At 47.8% G+C, this 15137-nt stretch overlaps 1 protein-coding gene across 1 annotated transcript in view; it reads right to left on the bottom strand.

Moving 5' to 3' along the window:
- The window catches only part of PAPPA (pappalysin 1), a gene marked incomplete at its 5' end in the record, with an annotated part of 251587 nt that overhangs the window by 66814 nt on the left and 169636 nt on the right, over positions 1–15137 (bottom strand). The gene's annotated exons all lie outside the window — the stretch shown is intronic.

The raw sequence follows: 15137 nt of genomic DNA on the forward strand, positions 1-15137 counted from the left end.
AAAAATGTTTTAAAGGGTCTCAGAGGTTGGATTAAATTCAATTTGATATGTGTTTCCTATCCACCTATTTTGTTCTTAGCACCACGGGAAGAAACGAAGATGCACAGACAGGAGTCTGCTGCAGGAGCCCACATCCCAATGTAGAAGAGAGAATCCTCAACACTGAAGGAGAGAGCAGATAACGTGTTTGGTGGGAGAGATAGCAAGGAAGTTCTCGTGGGGACAAATCCTGGAGGAGTTGACATCTGAGTTGGGCCTTAGAGAAGAGACACAGGGGAAGGGTATGGCACATACAGGGAGCAGGAACAAAGACTTGGAGGAGAGGAGAAACTCAGGATGCTGAGGCCTGGTATTCTTAGAGCCTGAGCAAAATGGCAGAAAAGGCAGGGTAAGAGGTTGAATCTCACAGAATTGTGACTACCAAGCAGATCACCTTAGAACACATCTCCAAATCGTGCTCAGAGCTGTATTAAGAACAGAAAAAAGACTATGACAGTGTGGGCATATCCCCCGAAGTCAGTGTGTGTGTGTGTGTGTGTGTGTGTGTGTGTGTGTGTACTCGCACTCACTCATTCTCAATGTCAAATGTACCAAATGGTAGTTGAAGAAACACAAAGCAGATACAGACAAGAAGAATTCTTCAGACTTAGGAGTTTCTTGTGTATTCAAATCATTGGTTCATTCATTTATTCCACTCATATTTATTGAGAAACTTCTATGTGCCAAGCACTCTGAGACAAGACAGATGCTAAGGCGCTCACAGTTGACAATGTGTGCACATAATTAAATCATCACATAGGCATACATAACTGTAAGCTGTAAAGTAGAAAATAGACAAGTTCTATAATGGAAAAGGGTAGGGGCAATGGACTTGTTCTTGAGATTGGTCAGACCTTCCTCAGAAGCCCATCCCACATTTGTGTTTTTCCTCTGACCTCTAATGTGGCTCCTTTCTCAAAAGTCCCTTGTGGATTTGGGCCTGTCATTCCACACATGCAGGGCTCAGTGTACTCATATGAAAAAAGGCTGACCTAGCAAATGCTAAGACTCTTAGAAACTATGAAAAAAAAAAAGATAATATAATATCAATCATAGTAAACAAATAAACAATAAACATGCAAAACAAGCAAGAGGGGAAAAAGAAAAACTATATATAAGGATCAAGGATATCTATTCCAGCAATATCTGTAGTAGCAAAAGATTGGGAATAGTTCATATGTTATCTGTTGGGAAAGTGATGCATCAAATAGGAAATATGCACGTGACAGATTTCTATAGAGCAAAGGACTACTAAGAGGCCTGGATTAGATTCACACACAGGGATGATACTAGAAATATTCAACAACAGGTCCAGCAGGGGCCCTGGCCACTCAAAAGGAAGCCCTACTCCTGAGTTCAAGACATCAATGGAGAGATTGCAAAAAGCATAACCCAGAGTTAAAACAGAAAGAAAGGGACAGGGGCTGCCTGGGTGGCTCAGTCGGTTAAGCAGCTGACTCTGGGTTTTGGCTCAGGTCATGATCTCATGGTTTTGTGAGTCTGAGCCCCACATGGGGCTCTGAGCTGGCAGTGTGGAGCCTGCTTGAGATTCTCTCTCTTTCCCCCTCTCTCTGCCCCTCCCCTGCTCACAGTGTCTCTGTCTTCTCAAAGTAAATAAACTTTAAAAAACCCCACACAATGCAAAACCATGTATTGCCCAGAGATTCACACAGAGGAGTACAGAAGAAATAAATAAGAAGTAGAAAAATGATACATCAAGTTCACCAGTCAAAGTCAAGATAAAATACTTGATGCATGGCTGTCTGCAATCATCAATGGTTTTTTTTCAATGACTTTTTGAGTTGGAGGGATTTTATATTTACAGAAGATTTGCAAAGGTCATACAGAGTCCTAGATGTAGCCTTCATCCCATTTCCCTTACTGCTAACGTCTTCATCAATTCATTCCTGAAACCCTAAACAGAGGAAGATAAGTCACTTAATCAACTTGGGAGAATTGTGGAGAAGTCAGCCAGAGAGTGGCGTGCAGAGGCATACTGGCCTCAATTAAGGAGATCCTGGTTTATCTTTTACATTTGCATGTTGGATTGGGTCACAGGTTTTCAAGGTGTCACCTGTGAATCACAGGGTCCCTTGGAGATGTCAGCCTGCTTTGTTTCTTCTCTACTCCTACAACCATAGCATCTCCACATCTCTGTTTTATGTATCAAACTGTCTTATAATGTTTCCTTTAAGAAAAGAGCTTCACTGCTTTAAGAACACTGAAGAGTATTGAAACCAGTTTATTGCCAAAGTTCCCCTCCCCCCTCCCCAAGAAACCAGTGGATCCTGGGCATACAGTATGGGTTTCCCAAATGTCATAGGAAACATCTTAAGGAGAGCAGAGGTGTGCCAAGAATCAACCATCTCGTTGGCCAGAACCACAGGATGGCTTCTGTTATTCAAATCTCTATAAGCCCAATACCAAGGAGACTAGGGGCAGAACAGCCACTTTAATAGGCTGGAAGACATCTTCAAGTTTATTTATTTTTCTCAAAAACAATTGGGACCCAGCCTAGGCAGATCTGCCAGTGGATTGTGTTACATTTTACAACAGTGCGAGACTTCGCATAAACTATCTATGGCATTTGAAATCCAGGCCAGCAATTCGACATGTATCATTTTGGAATTCTTTCCCCTTGTGTTCTGAGCCGTCTGTCCCCAGCAGAGTGTGGTGGAGCACATCTCTGGAGTGCTAGAGTTGGGGGGGGGGGGTAGCGCTTATCTCTGCATCTAAAACATTCACGGTCAGGGAAGTCTTCAACAGGAACAAAGCCCTGTTATTGCTTAAATACATTTTCTTCTTATCTCTTCAGTTCTATCAGCACTAGACAGGGCATTAGAGGTACACACTGCTGTTATTTTATTCTCCTGTTTTCCTATTTAGTTTGTGTTTGTTTCAAGTTGGCTGCGATCCTGACCAGGGACAGTCAAAGCGGATCAAGAAGGAACAAACAAATCCAGCTGAACCTTTGCCCAAAGCCCCAGTTGATCTTAAAACCATCTATGTTCCTGGGGAGGCGGGGGCGGGGGCGGGGAGGCTGCAGGGGGAGGGTAAAGCAACACTCACGAACCCACTGCTGTAATGGACCTGGTGAATTCCAATCACTTGGCAGGCATGCCTGGCTCCACATCCCTGTGAGAGAGTAGGGCCCTTGGCCACAAGGTTAGTCACTAGGGATACAAGGGTGATCTCAAGGTAACTGATTCTATGAGGATGCTCTGTGTTCATCCCCCCACTTCTTCGCACCTTCCAACAAAACCAAGTCTGACTTCACAAAGCATTCCTGAGCAATGTAGATTTTACTGAATGTTTGTAGGGGAACGAGCAGCAGAGTTACATCCCGCACTCCGTGGGGACTCAAGCTCCCCAAGCAGCCCCAGGAAGTGAGCTCCTCCTCACTTATCATTTCCAGTGTCCGTGGCTCCAGTGACCTTCCCATCTCTCCCAACCAATCCAATTCTGCACCTCTCCAATCTCATGGGGGCCATGTCTCCCTCAGATTACCCACTCATGCACACATACCACACACAAGTCCTTCTGATAGCCCCACCCAGAGCTGTCAGAGGGCCAGGAGGGAGTCAAACATAACAACATTTTATCTTATCATGCTGGTATTACTCCACCTTGAAGAACCCAGTGAGGGGGCTCTAAGACAAGGGCAGTGTCTAGGCTTCAGGTTTCCCTAGATGAATGAAGAGGAATCTTTCTTCCTTGCCCACTCTTGTGTACGCTGCAGCATTATCCACAATCTCCAAGATGTGGAAACAAACTCAGGGCCCATCGTGAGTCAAATGGATAAACAAAAGGTGATCTACCCATAAAAACGAATATTACTCAGCCTTAAAAAAGAAGGAAACCCTACCATTAGTGACAGTACAGATGAACCTTGAGGATATCATGCTAAGTGAGATATGGCCAACCCAAAAGGGCAAACACTGCCTACTTCTGCAAACACTGTTCTACTTCTATGAGGTGTCTAAAGTAGCCAAATTCATAGAACCAATGAGTGAAACAGTGGTTGCCAAGGGCTGGGGGAGAGGGGAAAGGTAGTTGCTAATCAACAGACATCAAGTTTCAGGTATTCCAGATGACTAAGTTCTAGAAATCTGCTCTACCCATAGTCAACAATACTGCACATGCAATATTGCACATGCAAAAATTTGTTAAGAAGGTAGGTCTCTTGTTAACTGTTTTTATCACAATAAAATGAGAAACAATATTCTGAATGACTAAAATGCTGATATTCATTGAACAAATGACTATGTTAATAAATAAATGAGCCAGTGAACATCAAGGGGAGAGAAATTCATATAATGGTGCTAAGCAAGGAGCAGATGTGGTTGGGCTGACAAGCACAACTCCCTTAGTATCCTCAGGGTTGGAGGAGGGATTATGTAGCATCTTCTTGATTACTTCAGGGGCAGAGAACTCACTCCCATTCATAAGCATCCCAATTTACCTTTGGACAGCTTTTCCCCGTAGCCAGGAGATGTCTGTCTATACTTCCTCCTACTTCTTCCTCTAACTAACAAGGTCTAAAAGCTTTCTTATTTAGATTTCTATAGTTGGAAGGAATTGGAGAACTATCTACTGAGACCATTCTTTCTGCAGTGGTCAAGGAAGGGTAGGTTGTCCTGCACAATGTAACGTCGTGAGTGGCAAAATTGTTATGAAGAGGCCGTTTTCTGGCTTCCAGAACTGATGCTTTTTCCTCACCTACATTTGGTACCCCTATTCTACATTTATTTTAAGGTTATTTATTTTAGTAATCTCTCCACCCAACGTGGGGCTCAGACAAGCAAGTCCAAGGTCAAGAGTCATGCACTCTTCTGACTAAGCCAGCCAAGAATCCCTCAATCCTACTTTTGTGTAGAACCATCCCCAGTGAGATGTCTCTCTCTGCCCCAAGAATTTGTGGCAGAAAAAGCAGACACGAATTCTGGAGCCCACACCATTCTTCTCTAGGAGAAGCCCAGCCCAAGGTCTTTGATGGAAGCTGAGCATCCACTGTCCCCCCAATGTCATTTTAACACCTGAAGGAACCGAGGGGCAAGAGACCCTCTTCCCCCTTGGCCCTAAGTGGGACCTCTCATCTTGAACATGATGCCATAGACTCCCTGTCACCTTCATACATGTCCGAGCTTACGTCAAACACCACCCATGTGAAACAGGAGACCTGGGTCTGTTCTGGTTGCATCACTTACTAGCTGGACATCTCCCCCATGCTCAGTTTCCCCATCTGTGAAATGTGGCTGTTGTACTGAATGATTCCTAGGTACACCAGTAGCTTAAGGACACCTATAGTAATAACATCCACTAAGGGTCTCATGGGCCCGGTATCATTTAGTCTGCAATACCAGTTATCCTCTGTGAAGTTGAAATCATTGTCCCATTTTTATGATGAGGAAATGAGGCACAGACACTGTAAATAACTCCTTCAAGATCATATATTCAGTTGCGTAAAACAGCCAGAAGCCAGACTCAAATCCCTTGGACTCCGTGTCCTGTGTCCTCAATCACCAAGAGCCACAACTGGTGCTTGTCTTGGTCAACACCTCCCCTTCCTCTGATGGAGAAGGCACCAGTTACCACTCTCTTTGCCTCCAGCTGTTTCACATGCTCTCACTGCTCCTAGGTCCCCAGAGTTAACTGGCCAATCCTACTGCCCTGCTCCTATCACCCCTGTGGCTGCCCGTGGACCACAGGATGGGAAGCCTCCTAAACACAGCTGGCAAAGGCCTTGGGGAGCCAGTTCTAAGCCATGTCACCACCTTCACTGCCAACTGCTCTCTCTCCCCTCCCCATGCAGCAGGTGGACATCCACACACATGCTCAGTGGTGCTCCCTTCTCCCCAAATGACTCTTTCTCTCACATGCCCTGGACCCTGCCACCATGATGCTTGTGCCCAGACTCCTCCCTGCCCCTTCACCCCCACCACTGCACTAGCTGCCCATTTTGTGAAATACTACACACACTTCAAAGCCAGTCTCAAATGTCACCTCTCCTCTGAAAGCCTTTGCTCAACCCCCCAGGCAGAATTAACTGCTCTCTCTTGTGTCCATATAGTTCTTTATATGTACCTCAGTTATAGAGCTTGTCAGGTTGGATTATAGTTGTTTGGAACCCAGTCTTCTCCTTTTAAACTCGGAAGACTTCCCAGGTGAGAATCTTGCTTTATTCACGCTCACAGAAATCCTAGCAGATCACCCAGCACTAGGACACATTAGTGTGCCAGGAACGACAGCAACAGCAGCAGTGGGGACAGCTATTGAGTCTCTATCCTAGGCTGGGTGCTTTGTTAAGGACTCTGTGTGCACTAAAGCATGCAGGCCTCAGGACAACTCTGAGAGGTAGGCACTAGGATTATACCCATTTTATAAATAAGGAATCAAGGCCCCTGTGCTTCTCCTGAGGCCACACACCTTGTGAATGGAATCAGGATTCAATTCCAAGGCACAGACTTGGCCCATACCCTTCAGGGTAGATGCTGACTTGACTTGTAAAGAGTGCACCTGTCCATCTCTCAGGGCTGTTGTGGAAGACAGACTTGGGACTATTCAGACTTTCTCCTGAATAGAAGTGGCTTCAGCAGCCCAAAGCTGCCCTGGGGCAGGTGATGAGGGCCAAAAGAGCCCTGCATTGCCAGGTCAGAGATTTGCCTACTAGAGTTGACCCAGTTACTTACTCCATCGGACACAGCCTTCCCATGTGCAGAAGGACAGGGTAAGATGAATCCTGAAAAGGTTTTTCAGTTCTGACATGCCACCAGCTTCTCACTCCCAGCCTCTTCCTGGTGACTGCTGCTGGAATGAGTGTGGGGACTCTGTAATGAAGAGGGCTTGTCCTGTTGGCCCCTGAGCCAACTCCTGGACCCCATGTCTCTGGTACTCTGAGGGGGAAGGCTAATTTCACAGCCACATTTCTAAGACAACCAGAAGGGTAACATAAACATTTGTTGCAGCCATTCCAGCAATGTGTTTTCTGTTTTCTTTTTCTTTTCTTTTCATGCATGCTACAAAAGAGCTAGTTCTCCCCCAAAGCTTTGAGATCATTGGATGTTTGTGCTGGGGGTGTCCTCAGAGAACTGATTCCAGAGGGATGGGGAACCAAGCCCACCGGGGAGGTGAGACACTGGCTGTACGCTCCTCTGGGATGGGCCAGGTTGTCTGGTGGTGACTGGGGTTACCTGGCCTGAAGACACAGAGCTTCTGTGGCCCCAGGACTCAGGGCCTCTTGTCCACCCCCATGCGCTGCCAGCCACTCCATCCAGCACCCGCCTCCAAACCCCTCCTTTGCCGAAGACTGCTTTCAATTAGAGGAGTTAACGATGTCTTGCTTTCAAAGGGTTTTTTAAATCCAGTTTATCTTCCACCCACACACGTCGTACACAAAGGCGGGGAGACAGAGGGAGAACAGGGGGAGCAGGAGTTCTGGTATTTTCCCACACAGGGGAGATGCCATGAGGTTTCTATTGAATTTCGCTTTTATAGATTTACATGCCCTTTTGTCAATCACAGGAGGGAGGAAGTGCTCTTCAAATCTATGGCCCGTCCTCTCCAATTTCCTCTTTCAACCCAGAGGGACCCAGGAATGGGTCTCATAGAAAAAGAGAGGAAAAGGAATAGGGAGGGGAGGGCATGGGGGTGCACACCGACACTAACAATACACATAAATGCACAAGTGCGTGCACACATGCGCATGCGTGCACACACACACATACACCCCAGGCACTGTTTCCAAATATTTCTACTTAGGCCACATTTTAACCTCACGCTTGCAGATCCAATGCCAAGTTATTTCCCCAAGAACTGGAAGGCTGTTAGAGAGTTAGGGTTCCTTGAATATGAAGATAGTAGGAGAGCAAGCTGGTGAGGAGGCCACAAGTTGGGCTGTGGAGACCACGACACTGACTGGGCCAGGTGCAATACGGCCATCTCTGTAGAGCTGGCATGGCTCTCCTTTACAGCTCCTGCTCCCTCCTCAGTGTCCCCGTTGGGGAAGGACAGGGCACCGACTCCTACAGTGTTCGGTACTGGCGCTGCCTGGACATCATTTCTCCCGGCCCACATCATAACTGTGAGGAATAAGCACTTTTGTCCCCATTTTAGAGATAAAATCTCCAGGGTTTGGAAGGTACTGGGCACTTCCCCACAGCTTAGGAGTCAAAGCCAAAGGTCCATATCCTTCTTACCCCATGGGTGGAGACTTCCCAATAGCTTTTGGTCACACCTTTCATTGTTTCCTGTCTGTTCCACCATCTCCATACTTGAGCCTGGAGGACAGTGCTTGTGCCTGTCTCCTTTCCACTGGCATCTATTGCAGGTTGCTGGGTGCAGATCAGTGAATACAGCCTAGACTGAACCTCAGTTCTTGGCTTTTCCAAGGCTATACGTGTGGTTCAAGGATGACCTATTTGATTCGGAAGCTCCGTGTGGGGAGATGGTGATAACCACGTAGTGCAGGGAAGGTCCCAGGAGACCTAAGATTCATCTGTGGGTGCTAAAAGGTCAGACCTGTCCACCACCCTCGGAGGCAGTCGATGTGTAACAAATAGGATGATAATGATAATAAATGGCAGTGGCAGCGATTTCTCTCATGAGTGTCACATACAGCAGAGCCTGTTCGATTCCGTAATTTTATTTAATCTTTACACCCACCATAGGAGGAAGGAATTAGTATCACCTCTACTTCCCAGATGAGAAACAGGCTGACAGCTAACAAGGAGTGTGATGGCCCTTGAGAGCACTGACCAGTTGAGGCAAACATGTAGCACCAGCACGGCCACCCCCGAGCACCCTTGCTCCAGACAGACACCATTAATTAAATGATGTGTGCTGTTCCCTGAGTGTAGACCTCAGAATACATCTCAACAAAAAACACTCCGGTGAGCCGCTCACGCTTGGTCAGGATTGGCCCAGGAGGTGAACCTATCTGCAATCCTTGAACTTGACTGTTAGCTCACTGAGGGCAAGAATGAGGACTTGCTTCCTGCATCTTCAGCAATAAGAGCAGCGAAGGGCAGAAGGGCGTAAAGTAAGCACTAAGGAAAGACTAGTTGAATCAAAGGATGAACTACCAACCATGACAACGCGATGTTATCAACACTTCGCTATAGGTATCCCCCTGCTTTTCTGAAGGTTGACTGTACCACTTTGCTTTTATGAAAGGCCTAAGTTAGTACCTGTTTTTGCTAGCGAAAAGAAATCCAAAGAGGATGTACGGAAAAAAAAAAAAGGCATAAAGCAAGAACAGCATTTAGTGTTTGTTTGGCAGTGAGTCTTAGAGAGGCATCACACCCCAGGCAGCGAGAGCCACCCACCCCTTACACTGGCCATCTCACCATCCAGCCACCATGGCTCTGAACTGTACCTCTGAGCATCTGTGCTTTATCTCCAGTTATTTTGTGTATCCATTAGCAAGATGTGTCCTAAGGTCTCAGGAAAGCCTAAGAGAGATTATTTTGGGGGTCTGGGAACACTCAAAATTTTTTTCATATCAATTAATGGCAATTGCTTCTTTGCCTTATGCTGTTTTGGCTTATGGAAGGTCACGTGAGCACCCTGCTTTCAGATAGCGGAGGAAACCTGTATCAGGGATTCTAACAGGTGTTGCGTGTGCCTTATCTAAATTAATGCATATATGGACCCTGGAAACCCAAACGTTCAGATTCCAGGTCCAGGGCCTCTTCCACTGGCTACACAGCATTGGAGTTCTCCCCTTCATCCTCGCCTGCCCCCCAGATTCTTCTTCTCACTCCTACATCCTTCCTGACCTCCTCCCTGTGCCCCTTATTCCATACTGACCCCACCCACTGAACAGAGAACTTTATGGGCAACTAAAGGTTAACACACACACACACACACACACACACACACACACACACACACACACCTTCAATCCCCTTCTCCAGACCTCCTTTTTACACACTTAATACACTGAAAAAAAAAAAGAGACAGAAATAGAGACAGACAGATAGACAGGCAGAGAGAGAGAGAAAAAGAGAGGAAAAAAGCTAGGCTTTCCTTTACTGACCATTAGAAATAATTATCACTTACTCCAGGCCTCCAGAGCAGCTTTCTTCTTTGATGCCTGCCTTAAAGAGAGACAGGGGAGGGAGGAAGGGAACTGTCTTTCTTTCAATTTTGAGATTTATTATTTGGCATAGACAGATAATCAAGCAAAGAAGCATTTCCTGTGTACAAGGCGGGTGTGCAGAGTGGAGAGAGGCCTCCTTCCTCCCACTCAGAGTCCTGGAAATAGCAGGGGACTTGGGGCCTCCAGATAAGGTAACTCGGCATTTGATGCCCTCCAGCCTTGGGCTCAATTCTGGGGTGATTAGCACCTTAGTGCCCCAGAAGTCTGTCCCTAACACATTAGGTATTTCACATTCCTCAGGGGTCTAATATCGTCTGGCCTGCACCTCCCCGATGTGTCCAGAGTCCTGGGGTCTGGGGTACAAACTCCGGGCCTGATCAAAATGACCATGGAGAAGAAGCGAGGCTCTTGAGGGGGACAGAGCAAAGAACTCATCGAAGGCATCCTTGTTCGGGAGCACCTGAACTCATTTACAGGTGGGGAAACTACCTTTACTACAGGAGAAATGGTTCACGGTCAAGTCTATGGCTCTGGGGACCAGAGAATGGATGTCTCAACCTTCTTCTAAGGGAAAATTTCCTCAAGAGACCTGAGAAAGAGCAACCACAAGAGGTATCAAGGCCAAGTTTAAACCAGCACCTGTGTTCTGAGGGCATCTCCTTACATCCTTGCGAGGCCAGTGTCACAGCCCCCCCACCTCCTCCACAGATACAGAATATGCCAAAGCCACACCTGTCATGGCTGGTGAGCTCCAGGTCTGGCGCCTGCCTTCCCATGGTACTCTGAGTCTCTCTCCTGTGATACAAGTGAGGACACTGAGGGCCACAGTGTGTGAACGGTGATCCTGAGGCAGTGATGAGGATGCCCCAGCTGCTGCCATTAACCTCCATTAACTCCAGCCTGTGTCATGGGGGAGAGAGATTCCTATTTACCCATTTTCAGATGGGTAAACCAAGGCCAAGGGTGAGGGAGAAGTAATCACAGCAGTGGCAGCACTGAAAAATCATGGCACTGCTCATCAGTTCTGATGGCGTGAGGTGTGACTTCTCACAGTGCCACCCTAAGGGATCAACAGCATCTCTTCGCTGGACACACAGGAGGACCAGGTGTTGGGCTGTGCCCATCCCTGGAACCCAGACGCCCATTTTGAGGAGGTGCGGGCAGGGGCTTGGGCTTCTCCGGCTAGTAAATCCTCTAACAAGGGAGAGTGATTAGTGTCGGATGTGGCGGTCGGCTTTTGTGCTGCTGACAGCACCTCCCTTTAAAACCCTGGCCAGGCTCATTTCACACGGGGCCCTCGGTAGGCCTGCTCCCGGCTCCGTAATTACGCCATTCACCAGTCACCCAGGCCCGCCTCTGAACTCCTGACCCAGCAGTGAAAGACTTGGGATCTCATTACTAATCTCTTAAGCCACCTAGTCTTCCAAAATACATCCATTTAACTTGGAGGCCAAGGCTTTGGGGGTGGGAGCCAGGGAGAGAGAAAGCCCAGCACAGGGACTTCTCATGACATGGCCACGTCCCCTTTCTGAGGCCTGCGTCCCAAGCCCCGAGGCAGCTAGCCTGGCTGTCCAGCTCAGTGCAGGGCAGGCCTTGCTGAGGGTTGGTGGCTGGGCTTAAGGATCAAGAGGCCTTTGGAGGGGAAGGGCATCTGGGCCCACCTGTTTGTAATTTCAGGGGTGTGGGTAGGGGATGAGGCCTATGTTTGTTTTAATTATTATTATTGTTGCTGAGAAGGGAGGGAAAGAAATGAGCAGAAACTGCTAACATCTGGAGGCTGCTGTCCAGCTTACGTAATCTCCCGTCGCAGGAGGAGGAACACGGGATCCCCAGCCAGATGGTCCGTGGGTGACTTCACGCCACATGGGCCCTCCTCCAGCAGTAAGATGCTGACAGTGTTGGGAGAGTGGGTTGTGGGACCTTCTTGAAATTCTTAAGAGGTGAGAGGTAGGGGTTTGGGGGCTCCCAGAGAGCTCAGTTTTCTTTGGGGAGACTCAAGATTTCTTTCCAGCCAAACCTCCTATTTTTCTTCTGTATTTCTCTCATCCACTCATTCACTCACTCAGTATACATTTACATAGCATGTACTATGTTTAGGTTCCTTATCCCCCATGGTCTACCTGGTGACAATGGATCCCAGAGGAAAGAGCAATAATGGTAATCCTTCTTGCAAACAGCTCCTAGACCCATGGCAGGAGGGGCAAGGTAAACGATTCTACAGGAAAATACTCAGAAAACAGCGTGGCTGGTTCTGTGTTTGAGGTATGCACAGGCTGAGGGAGAGGCAAGGAGGAAAAAGTTGCCCCGGCCATCTGTGCCTGAGCACCAGGTCTGAAAAGCAAACTCTTAACGTCATGTGGGCTCTGGAGACCAGAGGCTGGAGAAGAAAAGGCCGGAGAAGGGGAAAACCAGGGCCACGACTGAGCCATGACAAACCCAGTTTCCCGGATGATGACAAGAGCAGGAGCATGAAGGACAGAGTTAGAGATGCAGAGCCTGCTGCAAACACAGTTCTGAGCATACTTCTTTAACCAAAAACAAAAGCAAACTACATTGCTATCTTTGGGTGTTTCCAAATCTTCCTCTTTTTTGAAGCATTGGTACCAAAAGCAATTCATGCAGTTTCATGAATTCTAGATCAGGAAGCATAAAAGCGGTGTAGGCTGTGGATCAGATCAAGAGGGCACTGTTAGCTTCGACTGAAGTGCTACATTGGAACAGAGATACTGCCAGCATCAGATGAAAATCCTGAGGCACTGCCAACTCCAGGGGTGAAACCTGAAGCACCCTGAGTTTTATTTCAGAGCCCAGCAATATTGCCTGCTTTAGAGAATTCCACTGAGCACTGAAACACTCCCAGTTCTAGCCCAGAATACTGAGGTACCAGGACTCCAGAATAGGGCCAGGGAATCCTGTCTGCTCTAAACCTAGCATCCCAAAACCACCAGTAGAGAATCAGACACCAAAGATGGAGAACACAAATCCTTTTAGCTTCCACCTCTAATGCCCTCTCTACTGCATCTAGAGTGGAACTGGAAAACACAGCCAACTCTGGAGCAAACATGAAACCTGACCTTCTCCATCACTTAGCTCAGAGTGACTCAAACCAAAGCAGCATGTCATAGGCACCTTGCAGACCTCTTCTTAGCCCTTCTCTGGGACCCCTGAGATGTTTCAGGGGTTAACAAGAAAAGCACTGGCCACATCCAAGCTCAGAGCCTGGTCACCGAAACCCTTGGTTAGGAATAGTTGAACAGTGGTTAATGGCAATCTTGACCACACTAGCCTATTCGAGAAAGGTCAGAGGAGTGATTTTTCACTTAAAACCATCTGTGTGCTAAAAGAACAAGCCTTTCTCAAGTTCATAAAAATAGGAGTTTACAGGTTCTTTTCTGGTTTTCCTCTGTACTCTCTGTCTGTCCCTCCTCTTCTTCAGCTTTCCTAATTAAGATCTGTACATTCCACGTGTGTCCACAATGAAGCCCGAGCCATATGACCTGCAGAGAACGCCACTTGATGCCAAGACGGCCCAACAGAGTGCACTGTCCATGGGTACTCAGAGCAGCTCTCAGGGTTCCCTGATTTCCTCCAGAAACCTTGGTGAGAAAGGGCTGGAAACCACAGAATGATTGGCTCCCTTCTCTTTGCTTTTGAAGAGCAGGTAGTAGGCTTGCCCGGGCTGCCTTGAGCTTGATTTCTCCTAGGAAGGGGCCCAAAGGATGTAGTGCACTGACTTATGCTAGGAATGAGAGGACACGGACTGTCATACTTTCAGGAGTGTCCTTCTGACCTTCCAGCCCACACATGGGCTTTCATTAAAGACAAAGACAACACAGCTCTCTGGCCCTGCCTCTCCAGATTTCAGAGGTAGCACTAGTGATGGTGACATACAAATTGGGGGCTTTGCCCATCAAATGCTCAGTGGACACTGCTGACTTACAAGTCCACCACCCCCATGAGCACATTCCTCTGAGGGACAGAGATCTTCCAGAGTGATGCTTTCCCCCAGGGGCGCCCTTGGCCAAGGCAGCACACATCTGCACAGAAGCAGGGTGCTGAAGCAGCTGCTCTGAGATGTGCTCTACGGCCAACAACCACAGCATGATCTGGAGCCCACAGTGAGAACTCTGACCATTGCTACACCTGCCGCTTCCCTGCATCTTCCACTGAGCGGCGGAAGTCACACACATCCTAATGTCAAGAGGATCTGGGCTGGAATCTCAGCTTCTGCTATTTCCTGAGAGCATGACCTTGAACCCTTTGGGGAGGCCTAAACTTCTCCAACTGCAAAATGAGATGCTGGTACCTGCTCTGGAGGGCCATGACCAGGAGGAGACATACTCTTACACATGTAAGTGTTCAGGCACAGCCCTACACACTAGGGATGGAATTAACACTTCCCTACCCCTCCCCACCCACTTCTTTCTTCCTGGCAGCAAAGGAAGACAGGCTTGGGTTCCAATTCTAGAGTTCCCTGCCCCATCCCTGGGCCAGCTGCAGAACCTCGGGTAGGTTACATAACCTCTGTGAGTCTCAATTTACTCCCCTGTAAACCAGTGAGTTAGGGGCCACCTCAGAGGGTGGGGAGGAAGGTGTCAAGGTGCTAGGACAGCTAGGAACTTTGGGGAGAGCCCCTAGAGAAATCACCCTGCAACCTGCTGTTCACATGGCTCCTGTCATTGTGGTCAACTACTGTCACTGCCATCATGTTACCTCCTCTCCTGTCACTTATTATTCTTTAAGCACTGCTTTTCCTCTCTCCCTTAATCTTCCCACCTCCTATCTCCCTCTCCCACCCCCCTCCACCTGTCCTTCCATCCACCCTTCTAGCTCTTTCTCTTTCTTTCTTTTTTTTTCTACATGATATTTTATTGTCAAATTATTTTCCATACAACACCCAGTGCTCTTCCCCTTAAGTGCCCTCCACCATCACCACCACCTCTTTTCCCCCCTCCCCTTCCCCCTCAACCCTCAGTTCATTCTCAGCATTCAATAGTCT

Source organism: Suricata suricatta, chromosome 13 (assembly GCF_006229205.1).
Source record: "Suricata suricatta isolate VVHF042 chromosome 13, meerkat_22Aug2017_6uvM2_HiC, whole genome shotgun sequence".
Taxonomy (NCBI): Eukaryota; Metazoa; Chordata; class Mammalia; order Carnivora; family Herpestidae; genus Suricata; species Suricata suricatta.